This window comes from Manihot esculenta, chromosome 16, assembly GCF_001659605.2.
Source record: "Manihot esculenta cultivar AM560-2 chromosome 16, M.esculenta_v8, whole genome shotgun sequence".
In the NCBI taxonomy this organism is placed as follows: domain Eukaryota; kingdom Viridiplantae; phylum Streptophyta; class Magnoliopsida; order Malpighiales; family Euphorbiaceae; genus Manihot; species Manihot esculenta.
This window is the reverse complement of record NC_035176.2, coordinates 9,408,876-9,427,493: the sequence shown is the minus strand read 5'-3', so window position 1 is coordinate 9,427,493 and position 18,618 is coordinate 9,408,876.

Below are 18,618 nucleotides of genomic sequence, written 5' to 3'. Positions count from 1 at the left end.
AACAGAATGTATGTCATTGGGCCACCTGTCCCTGTCACGTTGATATGGACGTATGAGGAAATTAGATCGCTGCTCCATGCGTAACGGCCCCTGATTCTCCCCAGGCATGCATGCGGATGGTCCCACAAGGCGAGTGGACTGAACTCCTTCCTGGTTCCGAGCTAGGCCCGAAGATAAGGTTAAGACTAGGCCCAGAGGGGATCTGTTCATTGAGCCGAAAGAGCTGGGCCGGCCAGATTGAAGAATCTGACTAGAGCCCGGTCTTTAAGCTGAGCGGGCTGGACCTAGCTCTTGGAGGAGACTTAGAAGCCTTCAGATTATGGGCTGTCCTAATGGGCCTGGCCTTAGTCCGGGGTGAAAAAATCCAGCGGTCATCAATTGCCCCTTTACCTTCTCGTTAGTTATTGCCCAACTGATGAGGGGGTAAATACCGAGAGTCATCATGACCGCGCCGGCCAAGGACAAAACTGTTCAAAACATCTTTTCGGCTCTTTATTGTTTCAAATTTTACTTCCCGTCAGTCTCCTCAGAACGTTGGCTCTTCTCTGTTCTATTGCTCTCTTTGCTTTCCTTTGCTCATTTGCCCTAATCACTTTTTAGGTATGCCTCTTCTTTTACCATGGATAGTTCTAGTCTCCCCGATGTCGTCAACCAGGAGTCTAGCATCACCCCGTCTGACATCAGGAATTTCATCTCTAGGGAATACCTGGATACCCCTCTTTACCACATCCGGGCTCCTTACCGGAATGAGAGGGTCGTTCTTCTTGATCCTTCTCCCCCAGGCTTAATCGACCCTCAAAGGGACGTCAGTTTAGTCTTCTTCATCAAACAGAGGGAATACGGTCTGTCCTTCCCCTTTTCTCCTTTCTTCAAAGAGGTCTTCCAGTATTTCGAGATCACCCCTCGAATGCTAACCCCTAACTCCGTTCTTTTCATGTCTTGCTTTGAATCTGTGTGTCTGAGCTGGGGGTTTACACCCACGGTTCACCTGTTCGTCAGCTTCTTCCGGCTAGTCAAAGCGAGCCAAAAATTTTATTATTTTGCCCCCGCGGAAGATTGTCCATTTTCACGGGCTACAAGGACTCCATCAAGGGCTGGGTAGAGGGTTTTCTGGTGGTTGAACTGAAGAAGCAGACAGGGTTGTCTTGGGAGCTCAACCTCCCCTGGGAGGGGGTCTCTCTGGGTTGTAATGACCTGCCCCAGTTGAGCCTTACCGAACAGGTCAGGTTTCTTCGTCTGACTTCTGTGGACAAGAAGTAAAACGTCGAGAAGTGTATGTTTGCCTGTAATCTTAAGGATATCCAAGATGCGGGTATTGTGCTTTGTCCAGCCGTTTTGCCTTTTCTTTGTGATTTCTACTAGGGATTATGCTAACCTATTCTGATTTTGTATTTTTTGCAGTTTTTGACACCGAGATGGACCAAATTAAGCCTCCGAAGAACTTAGTTCTGTCTAGGGAGAGCATGAACGCTGCGCTGGACGCCCTCCGAGCTGGGCAACGCGTCTTAGAGGCTACTGAAAAGTGGCCCGGGTTATTTCTTCCAGGACGGTTAGCCGACCTCTTGCCCCAACTTCTTCTTGAGCTCCTAAGCCAAGCTCTCGAAGTACCAAATCTTCCAGGCCATCTAGCCGTAGCAGGCTGAGCTCGGCCAGTCAATCTTCCCAGGCTCCAAAATCTATGCAAGTTGCAGTTCCTAGGAAGGAGGGGACTCCCCAGATCACCGCCGGGTCAGTTGAGGACATCGAGCTGGCGAGGGAGGATCTGGATATGCCTTCCGGGGGTATTTCTGAGGAGGTGCCTGGGACACACCCTGCCGACGTCAGCGCCCCCGGGGGCGAGAAAGAGACCAGCCTGGCAGGGGGAGATATTCAGGGGGCCGTTACTGAAGTTGCCCCTGTCATTGAGGGAGTAGGGCCCAGTCCAGTTGATGACGAGGCCGTAGCGGAGGAGGTCGGGAGTAAGCGTCCTCCTCCTTCTGATGCACCTGCCCCCGCTCCTAAGAGATCTCGTGCTTCACAAAGGCCGGCTCCGGCCCTGCCTACTGTTGGAAAAGAGAAGGCTTCTGTGGTGCCTCTACTGTCTGCCCCAGATAACGACATCCTGAATGCAGAAGACATCAATCACCAGTCCCCGGCAAGCGTGGTAGCTGAGTTAATCCGAGAGCGGATGTTTGGTGGGGTCATGGAAGCCTCAGACCCTCGCTTGCTTGCTCTCACTGGCCTTCTGGCCAGCTCCACTCGTGAGCAGGCAGCGTTTCGATCTCGCCCTCGGGGGGAGCTAGGAGATATTATCAGGGAGATGCTCCTTATGGTAAGTTGTCCTTTCTGATTTCTGTCCATACCTTAGTTTTCTTCATTTCTTTGTTCTGACAGTTTTCCCTCTTTGCTAGGTGACGGGCCTCTTCATGGAGGTAGATGCTTGCGACCATGCTCTCCAGGAGTCAATGGATCACCGGATCGAAGAGGCACGTTTCGAGGAAAACCTGTCTGCCACCAGTGACGCCCGAAGCAATCTCGCCGCAGCTCGAGAGCATTCCAAGTCCTTACAGGCAGAGCTGACATATGCCCTGGATGCTCTCAAAAGAGCGGATGAGAAGGCAGCAGAAGCAGATATTCATTGTAAAGAAGCCCTAAAACAGCTGTCTTCTCTGGAAGAGGTCCAAAGGGAGAGAGATGAGGTCCGAAGGGAGAGAGATGAGGTCCGCCACCAGTATGAGGCCTTGAAGGCAGATTCTGAAGCAGCCCAGTTCCAGCACAAGGCCGTGATGGCTCAGAGGGAGGAAGTCCTAGCTCGGGTAGTGGTCCTCGAGCAGGAGCTGGTCAAGCGGGCAGAAAGTTTTAAAGACCTGACCTTGGAGGCTGAGACAACAAAACTCCAAAATCAATATCTCAGCTAAGAGGTCGAGGCTCTGAAGAAGAGATGCTCAGCCCTGCTTGAGGATGCTAAGCGGGCTGAAGATAGCGTTCAGCTGGAGTGTGAGGAGCGCCTGTGGGAATTCAAGGAGTCAGCCGAGCTGAAGAAGGAGATTGAACAGGCCTGTAAAGCTCGTCTTCAAGCTTACAGGGATTCTCCTGAGTTGAAAGCAGAGATAGCTGAGGCCTGTCAGGCACGACTTGCGGAGTACAAGGCCTCTGATGAAATGAAGACAGCTATTTGGCAAAAGGGCTTCCGTATGTTCGTGTCTGGCTTCAATCGAGGTTTGAGGGAGGCCAGACAGGCTCCTTCCACTCCACTAGCAAAGCTCCGAGCTGCTGAGGTGGACTCTGATGGCGAAGACATTCTCTATGGGGAGGATGACCTGCCCCTGCCCAAGGGAACTTCTCACACTTCAGCTGGGCCCTCTAATGAGGACACTGAGCTAGGAGAAGGGGATGAAAGGACTGCTGAAGATACCAGGCCTCCAGGACTGGAAATTGTACTCTATGTGGGTAATGGGAGATCTGAGCAAGAGGGCGCCAAACCTCCCACAAGCACTAATGCAGATGCTAGTGTAGAGAATAGCAATGTAGATAGTGAAATGCCTAGAAATGTAAGTCCTTTGAGGACAATCTTCCCTCGAGTAATCTTAGATGATTAGATTGTAAATTTCCCTTCACCTTCAATGAAATTTTATTTTTGTTTATTTGAATTCTTTTTTGTTTTTCATTTATATTTGAGCTGTTCTTACCTCTACTTATCAAAAATGAAACACTTAAACTATGTGCTTCATAATTTTTCTAAGGAATCTACTATACTGTTTTTTCCTTTTTTGCCTTCAAGCCCATCAAGACTAAAATTCTATCAATTGGCTAAACCTTTAACTTATAAATTTCTCCATTTCACTAAGGCATTCTTATCTGTAAGCCCTTTTCGAGCTGGACTAGCCTTAACCATGAACTCAGTTTTTAACAATGGGCTGAACTTTGAGTTTTTATGATATCTGCAAGGATGTCCTCATTTTTCTCATTACTTTATTAATATGAGCTCAGGCACATAGCCTTTGCATAATGGTGATAAGTCAGATTTTGTACCTTTTAAGGTGGTGAGCAGGGTTGGCCTTTTGTTTTCAGTTCTGTTTCCTCTTATCTTGTAGGAGGATTGTTGTCTTCAATTTGTCTTTGAGCTTTCTGGATTTGTATTTGTGTGCCTTAGATCGGCGTTGTTGCCTTTGTCTTCTTAATTTCAATGCGAGCAGCCTGTGATCCGAGTTCGGATTTAAACCTTTTGTTTTAGCATCTTCTTGAGGTCGGAACGACGCTTTACCTCCTTGGGCTGTCGTGTGAGATCAGAGTTTTTTTCTCCTTAAGTCCTGACCTCCTTTGGAAGATCGGAGTTGTAACGATCCCAAAATGGACCATCACCGGCACTAGGATTCAGATCTGCTTAAGGCCGCCAGAACCCGTAGCAAGCCTGCTATACTCTCTGAGTACCTGTAAACTCTCATACATGGTCATACATTTTCTGTGAAATCAAGAAGATGAACGATCTGCACTTGAAAATATGGAACAACTCTCCTTCAAACTCTTCAAACCTCAAAACTTTTATTTTTAACTTAAAACCTTCAAAACAACAACAAAACTCTTCACACCTTTGCAACCTGTGATAAAACCATGAAGATGACTCATGGAGGACGTGGCCTTACCTCTGGAAATGAAAAGACAAGCTATACTTATCCATGTCACCGACTGGAGGCGTTTATATAGGTGGCAAACCGACTCAGCTTCGGCAGCCCAACTGCATGCAAAACCATGCAACGTTCGGCGGCCGAACCTGAGCTTTCGGAAGCCGAATCTAAAGCACTTTCGGCGGCCGAACATTACCTTTGGCGGCCGAACATGGCAAAAGCTTCCTTGGCCTTTTCTCTCCAAACTTTAATCCTATTCCACTCTAACCTTTTAAAATACTTACAACCATTTTAGAAACCCTTTCTCTTACCCTTCTAGAAACCTCTGGCATCCTTGAATTCCACCGGACGGTAAGAATTCTGATGCCTGATCTAGCCGGGTATTACAGGAGTCTAGCTTTTCATTGGTGATTCCGGACTCCATCTTTCGTGTGAGCTCGGAGCTGTGTTCGCAGGAGTTGTTTTTGCTTGTTGTGCCAGGAGAACTTAGGGATCCTGGTCTTTTACCTCCTGAGGTCTCTATGTCTCAGTGAGGTCTTCTGGTGCCAGGAGATCTTAGGGATCCTGCTCTTCTACCTCTTGAGGTCTTTATGTCTCAGTGAGGTTTATGATGGTGCCAGGGGCCTTTTGGAAGCTCGGCCACCTACCTCACTGAGGTCTTATGCAAGATTCAGGCTCATTGGCCTTACTGTCGCTTCATCGTCTCAGCCGGTTTTGTGGTGCCGGGGGCCTTTTAGGAGCCCGACTACCTACCTCACTGAGGTCTTGCGCAAGATTCAGGCTCATTGGCTTTACTATCGCTTCATAATCTCAACCAGTTTTGTGGTGCCATGGGCCTTTTGGGAGCCCGGCCACCTACCTCACTGAGGTCTTGCGCAAGATTCAGGCTCATTGGCCTTACTGTCGCTTCATCGTCTCAGCCGGTTTCACTACAAAAAAACAGATTATCAGCGACGGAAATTACTTCCGTCGGAAAAAAAAAATTTAGCGACGGAATTAGCGACGAATCAGCGACGAATATTGTATTTTGGCATTTCTGACAGACTTCCGACGGATTAGCAACGGATTATAAAAATATTAGCGACGGAATAAATTCTGTCGCTAATCTGTCAGAAAATGCAAATAATATAAAAAAAACCCTAATCATTCATCCTCACTTCTGATTTTAGCCGCCCACTTCCTCTCCTCTCCTCTCCTCTCCTCTCCTGGATGCCACATCTTTCTCCTTGCCGAAATCGCCGCCGCCGCCGCTGCCGTTGATCCCGTCACTGTCGCCGCTACTGGACGCTCGCCACTGCTGGACGCTCCTCTCGCTACCACTGCGTTGCCGCTCGCCACTGCTGCCACTTTCGCCACTGCCTATCAAGTAAGTGTCTACTTTGATTTTTAGTTTCTTTTTATTATATTATTGAAATTTTGAGTTTTAGTTTTTGAATATGTTATGATATAGTGAAAATATTATTCATTTAGTTATAAATTTGTGTTAATCAAAATTTATTTTTAGTTTTACTAATTATATTTTAAAAAAAATTAAATTGTGGGCAGCAGCAAGCACAGCAGCAGCTGCTGGTGCGCAGCATGCTTACTGCTGCTGCCTAGCAGCAGCTTGCTGCATGCCCAGCAGCTTGCTGCGTGGGCAGCAACAGCTTGCTGCGTGGGCAGCAACAGCTTGCTGCGTGCCCAGCAGCAGCTTGCTGCGCAGCTCCAGCAGCAGCTTGCTGCGCAGCTGCGTGCCCAGCAGCATCCAATAGAGGTGGGCCAATAAATAATTTTAATTGAGATTTTAATTTCTTATTTAAAATATATATAATTTTAATTGAGAAAAGAGATCAAATAATAATTGTGGGCCAATAAATCAAATAGAAATTTATTTTATCTAATTGTGTCATCATTTAAACTATATTTCTTTTCTTTTTTGTCTAATAAAGCAATATTGGATTTAGCAAAGACTCTTGTGATTAAGGAATTAGAGAAAAAAGAATAAAAAATAAATTTCAGAAATTAATTTGATTTGATTAGTATATTAATGAATGGATTAACAAACTAATCTATTAATTTAACTTTTTTAAAAAATAATAATATTTAAAAGTAGTTAGTTAATTAAAGACATGAATTAAAATAGTATTTGTGGGTTTGCTTTACATGCCTTCCTTTCAACTCTACTTTGATATGTTACTTATGGACAATTATTTTTTCAGATGCCTCGAAGAGCAGTATCATCCAGAGGTAGAGGACATAGCCAGCATCTGTCTATGAATGAAATAGATGAGGCAGTACAGGTCCAGGAGGAAATACTGGAGCATACTCCACAAGCATTAGGGGGCCAAGCAAACGCATCCTTATCATCGTCAGTTCGAACTAGAGGTCCGAATTTGGGACATCCTATCCCATCAAACCCGTCTGATCGTCAATTGATTAGATTGAAAGGAACTGTGTAAGTCATATACAACTTTTTGCTATTGATTTAATATGTATTATTACTTACAACTACTCATTACATATAAAAATATTGCAGTTTTTTAGATTCCACAGTTACTAGATCAATCACTAATGACATTAAGATGTGCTATACTGCTCCATGGAAAACTTGGTCAGAAATACCTTTAAAGACAAAAGACGAGCTCTTCGGACTTTTTCGGGTAAATACAACTTATATTTTAAAATTTATAATATGCATTTTAAGTTTTTTAAATTTATTTAACATTGATTGTTATTTGTAGAGTCGATATGCATGGGATGAGAGTGAAGAAGGTATGGTTCGAATTGTTTGGAAAAAGGTAGGTAAAGAAAGACTGCGAGACATTCTTAATAGAGTTAGGAGCGAATTGTTGCGCAAGCACAAGAAGACAGATGTTGCTTTTCTATACAATTTAAGACCAGATTGGATGGAGGCAGAGATATAGAATGAACTTGTTGCATATAGGAGTACACCAGAGTGGAGAAATAAATCAGAAGCTGGTAAAGCAAATAGAAACGTAGAAAAAGATGGGACTATTACGAAACACTCTGGTGGTTCAATAAAATTGGAGGTTCATGAGAATAGATTGATATAACTCTTTTATTTCTTACTTTTATTTATACAATTCTATTTTTATATAGATGGTTAGAAATTATTCGTGCATCTTGTGTTGTGTGATTATTTCTTTTTTGTAGGCAAAGAAGTTGGGTAGACAACCAACTCAACTTGAACTATTTCGTGCAACTCACACAAAAAAGGGGAGTCAAGGTGTTTACATTGATAGAAAATCACGACGAGTTGATGTAAGTTACTTTTTGCTTATTTAATGTTATCACATTATTTTTCTAATTGTTATGTTATCATTAGTTGTGTATGATTCATGAAATGTTTATTATGTTTTCTTTTTTTACTTAGGGAGCTTATTTGAGTGCAATTGCTGAAAATGTGAATGACAATTGTAAGAGTCAGTCTGCTTTTGATTTGAATAAGTGGATTGAAATTTCTGGAAGTAGCAAAGGAAGAGTTTATGGTTTTGGATCCTCTGATATTGGAAAATCAGGAACTCCAACTACATCTTTCTCATGCGCATCAGCTCATCCTGGAGGACCTTCTCAAACTATGTTTTCTTTAGAGGAGGTTGAACAAATATTAGAGCAAAACCGGATCAAAATGAAACAAGACATGGAGCAAATGCAAGACCAAATGCAAGAGCAAATGCGAGTGCAGATAGAAAAACAAATAAAAGATCAGATGAAATTATTGAAGAACAAAAATAGATCTTCACCGCATAACACAACTGCAGATTCAGATGGTTCAACAAATTCATAGATTAGTTTTAAATTTTATGGACATTGTAAAGTATTATGAATTTATTTTAAATTTTATGAATATTGTTAAATATTATGAAATATTTGATTTATATTCAATATGATTCTTAATTATAAATTATTTGATTATACAGGGAATGTCTAAATAAAAGCAAGAATTTTTTTTTGTGATCGAATTTTAACAGACTAGCGACGGATTCAAGAGAATATTTATTAAAATGTCTTAATATTTCCGACGGATTTCCGACGGAAAATTTCTGTCGCTAATTATTTCTGACAGATTAGCGACGGATTGTTATAGGATGAATTTAGATATTTCGACGGATTTAGTGACGAAAAAACTCGTCGCTAAAATGTTCCGACTGAATTATCCGTCGGAAAATCTATTGCAAATTTTTTCGACGGAGTTAAGATCCGTCGGAAATCCGTCGCTAATATTTCCGACGGAAGCCCGATCCGTCGGAAAAAATTAGCGACATGACTTTAAGCGACGGATTTGAGTCTGTCGAAAATCCGTCGCTGAAAGTTTTAGCGATAGATTTTTTACTATCAGCGACGGAAAAATCCGTCGCTGATAGTTTGTTTTTTTGTAGTGTTTTGTGGTGCCAAAGGCCTTTTGGGAGCCCGGCCACCTACCTCACTGAGGTCTTGCGCAAGATTCAAGCTCATTGGCCTTACTGTCGCTTCATCGTCTCAGCCGGTTTTGTGGTGCCGGAGGCCTTTTGGGAGCCCGGCCACCTACCTCACTGAGGTCTTGCGCAAGATTCAGGCTCATTGGCCTTACTGTCGCTTCATCATCTCAGTCGGTTTTGTGGTGCTGGGGGCCTTTTGGGAGCCCGGCCACCTACCTCACTGAGGTCTTGTGCAAGATTCAGGCTCATTGGCTTTACTGTCGCTTCATCATCTCAACCGGTTTTGTGGTGCCGGGGGCCAAAAAGAGCCCGGCCACCTATCTCACTGAGATCTTTTAGGATCTGTTCTTTCTTTTTCATAGAGAGTTAATGCTCAGAGTAATAGAGATAACATAGCTTTGCAAAAAATGGTGTTATGCCATTCATTCATGTTTTCAGAGTACAAGAATTTTCTTTACAAGTATTTTAAGGGAAGTACCTCTTTAGGTGCTGGGTATTCCAGGCGTGAGGCTCAGAGTTTCCCTGCATGTCTTCGATCTGATAGACTCCTGGTCCGACCATTTTCGGCGTTTTTCAGCCTGGAGGGCAGGGCCTTATAGCATTATTTAGTGATAACCAGACGTTGCATCTAAAGACGACATGTAATCAAAGCCGGCCGTGGAGTCGACCATTTTATTAATATTAGGGAGGGAATAACAATCTTTGGGACACGCTTGATTGAGGTCTGTAAGATCTATACACATCCTATATTCGCCATTGGCTTTTTTGACTAATACAGGATTTGCTAGCCATTGAGGGTACCCGACCTCTCTAATAAACCCGGCCTCTTCTAGTTTTAGGACCTCTTCCCTGGTGACCTGTTGCTTCACCTCATCCGACTTCCTATTCCTCCAACAACCATATTGATGGTCCCACTGGACCCATCGTTCACCAGTCCTGCTCCCGTTCTAGTGGTTGTTTGCACCGCTGGGTTAGGCTGAGGTCTTTGTCCCTCCGGCTTCTTCACAAAGTTCCTGAGGTGTCCCCTTTTTATCAGCCTTTCGATCTCAGAAATCAACTGGTAGTAGTTATTGATGTCATGGCCGTGTGCACTATGATACTGGCAGTATTTGTCAGGATCTCGTTGGCTTGCTTCTGCTTTCATAGACCGGGGCCACTGGAGGAACTCCTCGTTCTGGACTGCCATGAGCACTTCGGCTCTGGAGGCGTTGAGTGGGGTTAGGTTCTCCAAGATCCGTGGGGGAGGCAGTCTCTATTCTGATATCGGGTCTCTCCGGTCCCTCCGGTCCCAGGGCTGCCTGTAGGTCTCAGGCCTTTTGTTCTGCTTTTTTTCACGTTTTTCCGACCTCCTTTCTTCTGAGGCTCTCCTGTCTGTTAACTCCTTAGTGAACCTGCTCGTCACTAAGGCGTCATCTTGCCTTATATATTTCTCTACCCTCCTCATCAGCTCGGCTAGTGAGGTAGGAGGCTTCCTGCTCAACGAGCCAAAGAACTCGGGCGAGGTCGTTCCTTTCTGCATGGCCTCTACTGCTCTGCCCTCATCGAGCTCGGGGATCTGCAAGACCTCTGTATTGAAATGGGCAACGTATTCCCTGAGCGATTCATCCCTTCTTTACCTAACTGTCTCCAGGTAGCTCGTCTTCCTATCTACAGGCACCCCGGCAATGAACCGGTTGATGAAGCGAGTGGCCAGATCTCCAAAACTTCTAATGCTTCCGGTCTCAAGGCTGTTAAACCACGCCCGTGCTGGCCCCGAGAGCGTCATTGGGAATACCTTGCACATCAAGGCATCTGAAAGAGTCTGCAGCTCCATGAAGGTCTTGTAGTTTAAAATGTGCTCCCGAGGGTTCCCAGCTCCGTCGTATGCGGCCATAGGCGGCATCATAAATTTCTTGGGGACAGTCTCTTGTTGTACCCACTTTGAGAAGGGTGAAGAGGTGGGCAGGAGAGCTTGATTCTGATCCTTCGTTCCCAACTTGGCCAAGAGCTGCTCTCTCATTTTTTGCAGCTTTTGGTCTACACTCTCCTCCTCCTGTCTGGGCTTTTTCTCCAGGCGGTTCTCCTCCTCCTCTGCTTCACTTTTTGTCCACCTGGTTGTTCCGGCAGAATAACTGTCGGCCTCATCATTCTCAATCATTTCCCTCACCCTCCTTCCATGAACCCTGGCCTCCGGTTCTTCCTCTTCCCCGGCTCTTCTCCCCCTTTCTCCGGTTTCTCGGCTATTAGTTAGAGGGCGGTTAATGGTAGGCTCGGGTTCGTTGGTCTGGGGTTCTTCTACCACTGACAATACGTTTATTAGGGTGCTAAGGCCTCGTTGCCGCATTAACTGCCCCAGCCAGTGGGCGGTGTTTTGTAGTTGCAGGGCAATAGTTTGGAGGTCCCGGTTGGACAAGGCAGCTCCAGGCAGATTCCCTGCCAGGCTTGGTGAGGGGTTGAAAGGAATGGATGGTTGATTGTTCGGAGTTGTGGGACTGGAAAAAGAGAACTGCTGCCCCTCTTGGCCAGAGCTCAGGTCGTTTGGAGTGACGTTGTTTTCATTGTGGTTAGCCATCGTGGATCTCAATGGGTATTGTAAGAGTGGAACTCCGGTGATGAAAAGATCTCCTTCGTTCCCGCAGACGGCGCCACTTGATAGTCTGAGATCCAGAAAATAGGGTTTTACAAGGGTTCTGTAAAACTGGAAAAAGCTTAGACCTAGAGGAGAGTATTTCTCCTTTTATATGTTTCTTTTTGTCTGCTAGTGACGTGTAACAGAATGTATGTCATTGGGCCACCTGTCCCTATCACGTTGATATGGACGTACGAGGAAATCATATCGCTGCCCCATGCGTAACGGCCCCTGATTCTCCCCAGGCATGCATGCGGATGGTCCCACAAGGCGAGTGGGCTGAACTCCTTCCTGGTTCCGAACTGGGCCAGAAGATAAGGTTAAGACTAGGCCCAGAGGGGATCTGTTCATTGGGCCGAAAGAACTGGGCTGGCCTAATTGAAGAATCTGACTGGAGCCCGGTCTTTAAGCTGAGCGGGCTGGACCTGACTCTTGGAGGAGACTTAGAAGCCTTCAAATTATGGGTTGTCCTAATGGGTCTGGCCTTAGTCCGGAGTGAAAAAATCCAGCAGTCATCAGCATGTAATACCAACTTGTCTCATTCTATATTGATGTATATTATCTTCAGCATACTATTGAGGCGGTAGTCCAAACGATCAAGCTAAGAAACAACCACTATTACTTCGTGGGTTTGGTTTACTATGTTTAGTAGTTTATCTAACACCCAAGCACTTAATGTATTTGATAATTTTTTTAAAAAAATAACTGATAGATATCCTATCAGATATTTTTTTATAAATTCTAATTTTAATTTTTTTTTATCTGATGGGACTTCACTTCTTCTTTTGTTATAATCATATTATTTTTTTAATATTTATTAATTATGAATTTTCATATAACATACTTTTAATGTATATTAATAAATTATTTATATTTTAAAATAAATGGAAATATTATAAAAATAATTGTATTAATTATTTTTTTATTTTTATATAACTAAATTGCAGATATTTATAAAAAAAAGTAAATTTTATTTTATGACAATCATGGTCTTAAATATTATATATATATATAATAAAATATTAATTTTATATATATTTTATAATAAATAAATTATATAAAATATACTATAATAAAAATAATTCATTGACGGAATTATGAAAATTGTGGTGGAACATTTGAAATAAAGATAATTAAATTATCGATCATTTATCAATGAAATCTAGTAATTATATTTTTATTTGTTATTTTATATAAAAAATAATAATTATATGTAGTATATCAAATATTATAGATATTTCAATCGTAATTAATCATAAATAATTAGGTATCTGTAATATTTAACAGTTAAATTAAATAAACTCTTTGTTATCTAACTTAAAATGAATACGAAGCTTTAGCAAATGACAATGTTGAGCTCGTGAAGCTCAAACCTTTACTTTTAAGAATTTGGTTTTTCCTTCTAATCAACCTGCCATCTTATGATGTGATAACATTAATGCGATTTATGCAAATCCAGCTTTTCATACTCACATTGATAATTGCAATGTGCACATTTGATTCGTCTCTTTTGATAATAAAATCTTAAATATTTTAACTAAGCCTCTCGGACGCCGACTATTCAATGAACACTTCAACAACATGCACTTATTATCCTATCTGCCAACAGCTTGAGGGTGGTATTAGGATAATTATGACATATTTCTAAATAGAATCTGACTAAGCAGTCTGGTATGATTCTCTCTCAATACATATGCCTATTTCTGTGTTCTCTCTCAAAATCCCGTTAAACCATGTTCCTATAGGTCAGAGGCTGAGGTGTCACTGATTCAGAAAAAGAGGTAAAGATAAGCACGTCAAGTGGTCCACTTCATCATGTTTTGTAATGTAGCTAAGCCAAACTTTCCCTAGATCAGCCTCTTTGGCTTGACTTTTCTTTGAATGTTACGTGGAGCAATAAATTTCTAATTGAAATTGTCAAATTGTAAAATATTAATTAAATTAAATCATCACATGTAATTTTTTTAAAATTAAAAAGATCTTTCATTTTAAATAAAAAATAATTAATTTAAATTACTGTGAGATCTTTAATTTCAAATAAGGAGTTAATTGTTTTTTAGATAGCATCGTTAATTTATTAAGGTTTTATTATTTAAATAAGGTAAATTAAAAAACAATTCAGAAATGAAAGTTAGTTTTGAAACTATTTACGAAACTTATATTTGCTTTGGAAAACGACAATTGAAATGAAAGTCAAAACGTTTTCAACTTTAATTTGACAGATGGAGTTAGAATTACTCTTGGAAACATTAGTGAAAGTTACACTTTCAGAAATTTTGTATTGCTCTTAAATTGACTAACGATTTTTAAGGTTATTTCTGATTCCACTTATCACATCAAACCTGAAAAACTATTCTTTAATTGGCATATTTAAAATGAAATTTTAATTTGGCATTTTCTAAAATAATACTATTTTTGTAAATAATTTTAAAATCACCTTAAATTTGTAAATGTTTTTTAAATTACATCATTTAAATAATAAACCCTTTAGAAAAACATTATTTTCATTGACTTCTTGAGCATCATTCTACCTTCTCTAAAACTAGATAATTCAATTGAAATGAAGGTATAATAATCTTTTACTAGATATTTTATGATCTCATTTATAAAAAGAAAAGTTTATGTGCTTCTTATTTTTTTTAGCGTATTTTAAGTTTTAACTTTAAATTTGATTATTCTTATTTATACAAATACTTTAATATACCCAAAAAGTTTACTCATCCTCTTGTAGTTCTTATATTCGTGGGTGCTTGAATTTTCCACAATTAATTAGAGTCTCGTTTTCTCATAATACTATCATGAGATCTAAATATTTTAGAGCTCAATAAAAGGCGAATAAAAAAAAATTGCCACTCTAATGAAAGTAGGGAACAAACATAATGATGTGATTATGTAACCTAACCTTAATAGAGATCCACTATCCTTCTTAATCCATAAACTAATTGTCTATGTTCGAGATAATGGATATGAGAAAGAGGTGTTAGGTACCATTTTCGCTTGGACTTTATTTGAGAATCAGTACCAACCCCTACATTGATTCTTATATTTTGTCATTAAATATTTATTAGGAAATCCATTTTAGACAATATGCAATATGCCTGTTACACACGCATTGATCATACAAAAATACCCATTTTATATGCATCTATTAGGCTAAGCATGCTAAGTTTCTATTTTAATTTAATGTGATAGAGTTAACAAATTTTTCTAATTAATCATGCTCCTATGCTCATTTCATACCTTTGATCAATTTACACCAAATAGAAAAATCTAATCATGCATGATTTCTAAGTTCATATTTAGCACATAATAAAAAAGGTCTCATTAGATTTCTAGCATGCATCCTTGAAGTCTAATTTTATGGTCATTTTACCCAAGAGTCATCACTACTTAAGAAAAATAAATCTAAAAAAATTGGGCTTCATATAAGTATGACTCATTAGTACAACTAGGCTTACATGAATAGGGGACCATAGCCTAAGATGGTTCCTCCCCACTCAACAAACAATGACTGCCTAACCTGAAAGGCGAATGTATAAAGGGGTCTCCACTCCCCCCTCTCCCCCAAGAGATATATTGAGCTTAGGGCTTTACCTTGCTATGGGTTATATGATTTTGATATTTCACTATTGCGCCCAAGCCCATTGTATGATCCTTTGATCTTATACATCTAACACATAAGGTAGGTAGGCAAAACATAGCATGCACAAGGGTCCTAAGGCTGCATATTTCTAAGGATTAGCATAGGTTTCTCTTTATACTTCGTTTCGAGTTAGTAGATGGCTCCCGCTGGTTAGGACATTCAACTGTTAAGTCCTTTATTGTAAGCCTGAAGGACAGCAAAAGTGAATGCTTTTAATATACCTAATAGATACTAGGCCAACGAGTTGTGATGCTTTCATAGTTGCACTAGCTCGAGTAGAACTAGCATCTGCTTGATCCACGCCATGGTGCTAAAGGCTTAATTGTACATCAGTGTGTGTAAAGGTGCTCATGCAATGTATAGATTTTTCAACAAATACAGAAATAAAATATAAAATCATATGGGGTCATATCCTTTATCCTCAGTAGAGTTTCGAAACTATGGGCCCACAAATTCTCCATACTTTTTTAGGGTCTTGTCTTCGTATAACACTACCACATAACTCAAATATTTTAGCACTCAGTGAAAAGCAAAGAAAAAAGAGTCACCACCCTAATAAAAATAGGGAACAAACAGAAGGATATGATTATGCAACCTATCCATAGCAGGGTTTCACTATCCTTCCTAATTTATAATTCAATGGTTTAGGTTCGAGATAATGGGTATGAGAGAGGGAAGGTGTTAGGCACCTTTCTCGTCTAGGCTTTCAAATAAGAATCAGTTTTAGCCCTTTTTAGTGATTCTTATATTCTGTCTTTAAGTATTTATTGAAAATTTCCATTTTAGGCAATATGCAATCTATATGTTATACATGTATTTATCACACAAAAACACTCATTTTATGTGCATCCATTAGTCTAAGCTTGCCAAGTTTCTATTTTAATTTAATATGGAGTTACCAAATTGCCCTAGTTAATCATACTCCTATGCTCATTTCATACTATTAACCAATTTGCGTTAAAGAGGGTAACCTAACCATACATAATTTCTAAGTTCATATTTAGCAGATAGGAAAAAGTTTCACTAGGTTTCTAGCATACATCCTTGAAGTTCAAGTTTATAGTTTATAGATGCATGATTCTCCATAACTAGTTAGGTTTTCTTCTTCCCATAACACTGTCACGGAACCCATATATTTTATGCTCAGTGAAGAGCGGAGGAAAGAATTTGCCACCCTAGTGAAAGTAGAGAACAAACAAAAGGACGTGGTTGCACAACCTATCCTTAGTAGGGGTCCATTATCCTTTTTAATCCATAACCCAATGGTCTACTTTCGGATAGTGGGTATGAGAAAGGGAAGGTGTTAAGGACCCTTCTCGCTTGGACTTTTTCTGAGAACCAATGCCGACCTTCTATATTGATTTTTACATTTTGTCTTTAAATATTTATTGGAAAATCCATTTCAGATAATATGCAATTTATTCATTAAACGCATTGATCATATAAAGCATCCATTTCATATGTATCCACTAGTTTAAGCATGTCAAGTTTCTACTTTAACTTAATGTGAAGGAGTTATCAAGTTGCCCTAGTTAATCATACTCCTATGCTCATTTCATCCTATTGACCAACTTGTTTTATCTTGATGTACTTATTAGCTGGTTAGACCACCCCATTAGTCTGTGATATATAGGGAGAGGACTTGTTGTGCTAAATGTGGTATTTATTAACCAGATCCTAAAATTTACCTTTGAATTGCATGCCATTATCAGAGACTATCTCGTGAGGTATCCCATACCAGCAAATTATATTCTTCTTGACAAAACTCGACATCTACTTTGCCCCCACCATCTTATAAAGATTCAGCCTTTATCCACTTGGAGAAGTAATCGATAGCCACTACAATGAATTTAGGCCCATTAGACACAATTAGAGTAATCCTCCCAATGATATCAATTCCCTACATAGTGTAAGGCCAAGGTGAAGACATACTGTGCATCTCATCAAGCGATATATGAATCTGACGCTGGTGGCACCTTGACAAACTACGCACAATTTGCTTTTGTGGAAGATTAGAGATACCCCAATCTTAGGATTTTCTCTATGAATGGTCTTCCATTCATGTGAGGACCATAACTTTTAGTATTTACCTCTTTCACAATCTGCTCAGCTTGTTTTTCACATAACAGTAGCATCCTTTCATGATACCTTTTATGCAGTTGCCCTAACTAAGGTAAATTGTCTAGACCATTGTCTTATATTCTATGTCCTTTCTATTAGTGTCTTCAAGGTGAGTAGGAATCTAATGCCTAGCTATGTGTTTGTCATTCTCAAGCATATCTTTGTAGGACTAAGTGAAGACTTCTTGGTACCTTGTTAACAATGTTGTGGTCCTTTCCTTTTTTTATACAGTGAGATCATTTATCAGTTTTTTCTCTTTTAGATCATCAGGTGTACCCAAATTAATTTTTATTCCATTCAATGTACCAATAAAAGATGTTTAAAATGATCATGAATGTTATGCACATGTCCATCAGAATTAGTCATTAAACAAGTAAGAAAAATGAGAGCTCATCCTATTAATCAAGTACATCAGAAATAGAAGAAAACAAAAACAAATGCAAAAATGAAGCTCTAAGTTCTCGGCTTCCAGCTTGCAAGCTCATTGAAGTTGATGGTGCAAATCTCCCTCTTGATCTTAGTCTTCCATTTTCTAATTGAATCCCCAAACCATAAAGCTACTCAAAGGGTAATAGGTAGGTAGTATAACTTTTCATAGTATAAGGGCAACAGGTTCTTTACTAACAGTCTAACTTGATTCTTTCAGTGGGATAGTTTATCATTTTAATTGTCTTCTTCCTCCACTTTAGAAAGAAGTAAAAAAAAAAGGTCTCATTAGCTTTCTGCTTAGTCGTCTCTAGATCCCTTAAGGTGATATGCAAAGCAATATTGTTGAAATACCGTTGGATAAACTTCTTTACCAACTCATCCCAATCTTTCCTATGACTAGCTTCTAGATTATGATACCATGAGGAGACAAATCCTTCAAGTGAAAAAGCAATGAATTGGGCCACTTGTCCCTTATTCAATTGTGTGATCTTCCAATCGGATAAGATCTCAGATAGGCCCTTGGATCTCTAGTCCCATCAAACTTAGGCAAGTCAAGCATCTTAAACTTCTATGACAATTGCCCCTCAATCTCAATATCAACATTCTCAATATCATAAAACCCTAACTCTTCAACATGCTTCTTAAGGGAGGCTTAAAACTTTTCAAATTTTTAACTCATCAGCTCAAAACTCTTGGCATGTTCTTTTTCAGCTATAGCAGCCTTATCCTTAAAGTATTCATCAGTATTGAAAAAGTCAGCTTCTGTAAGATTAGCAACCCTAATTGTTGGATTAA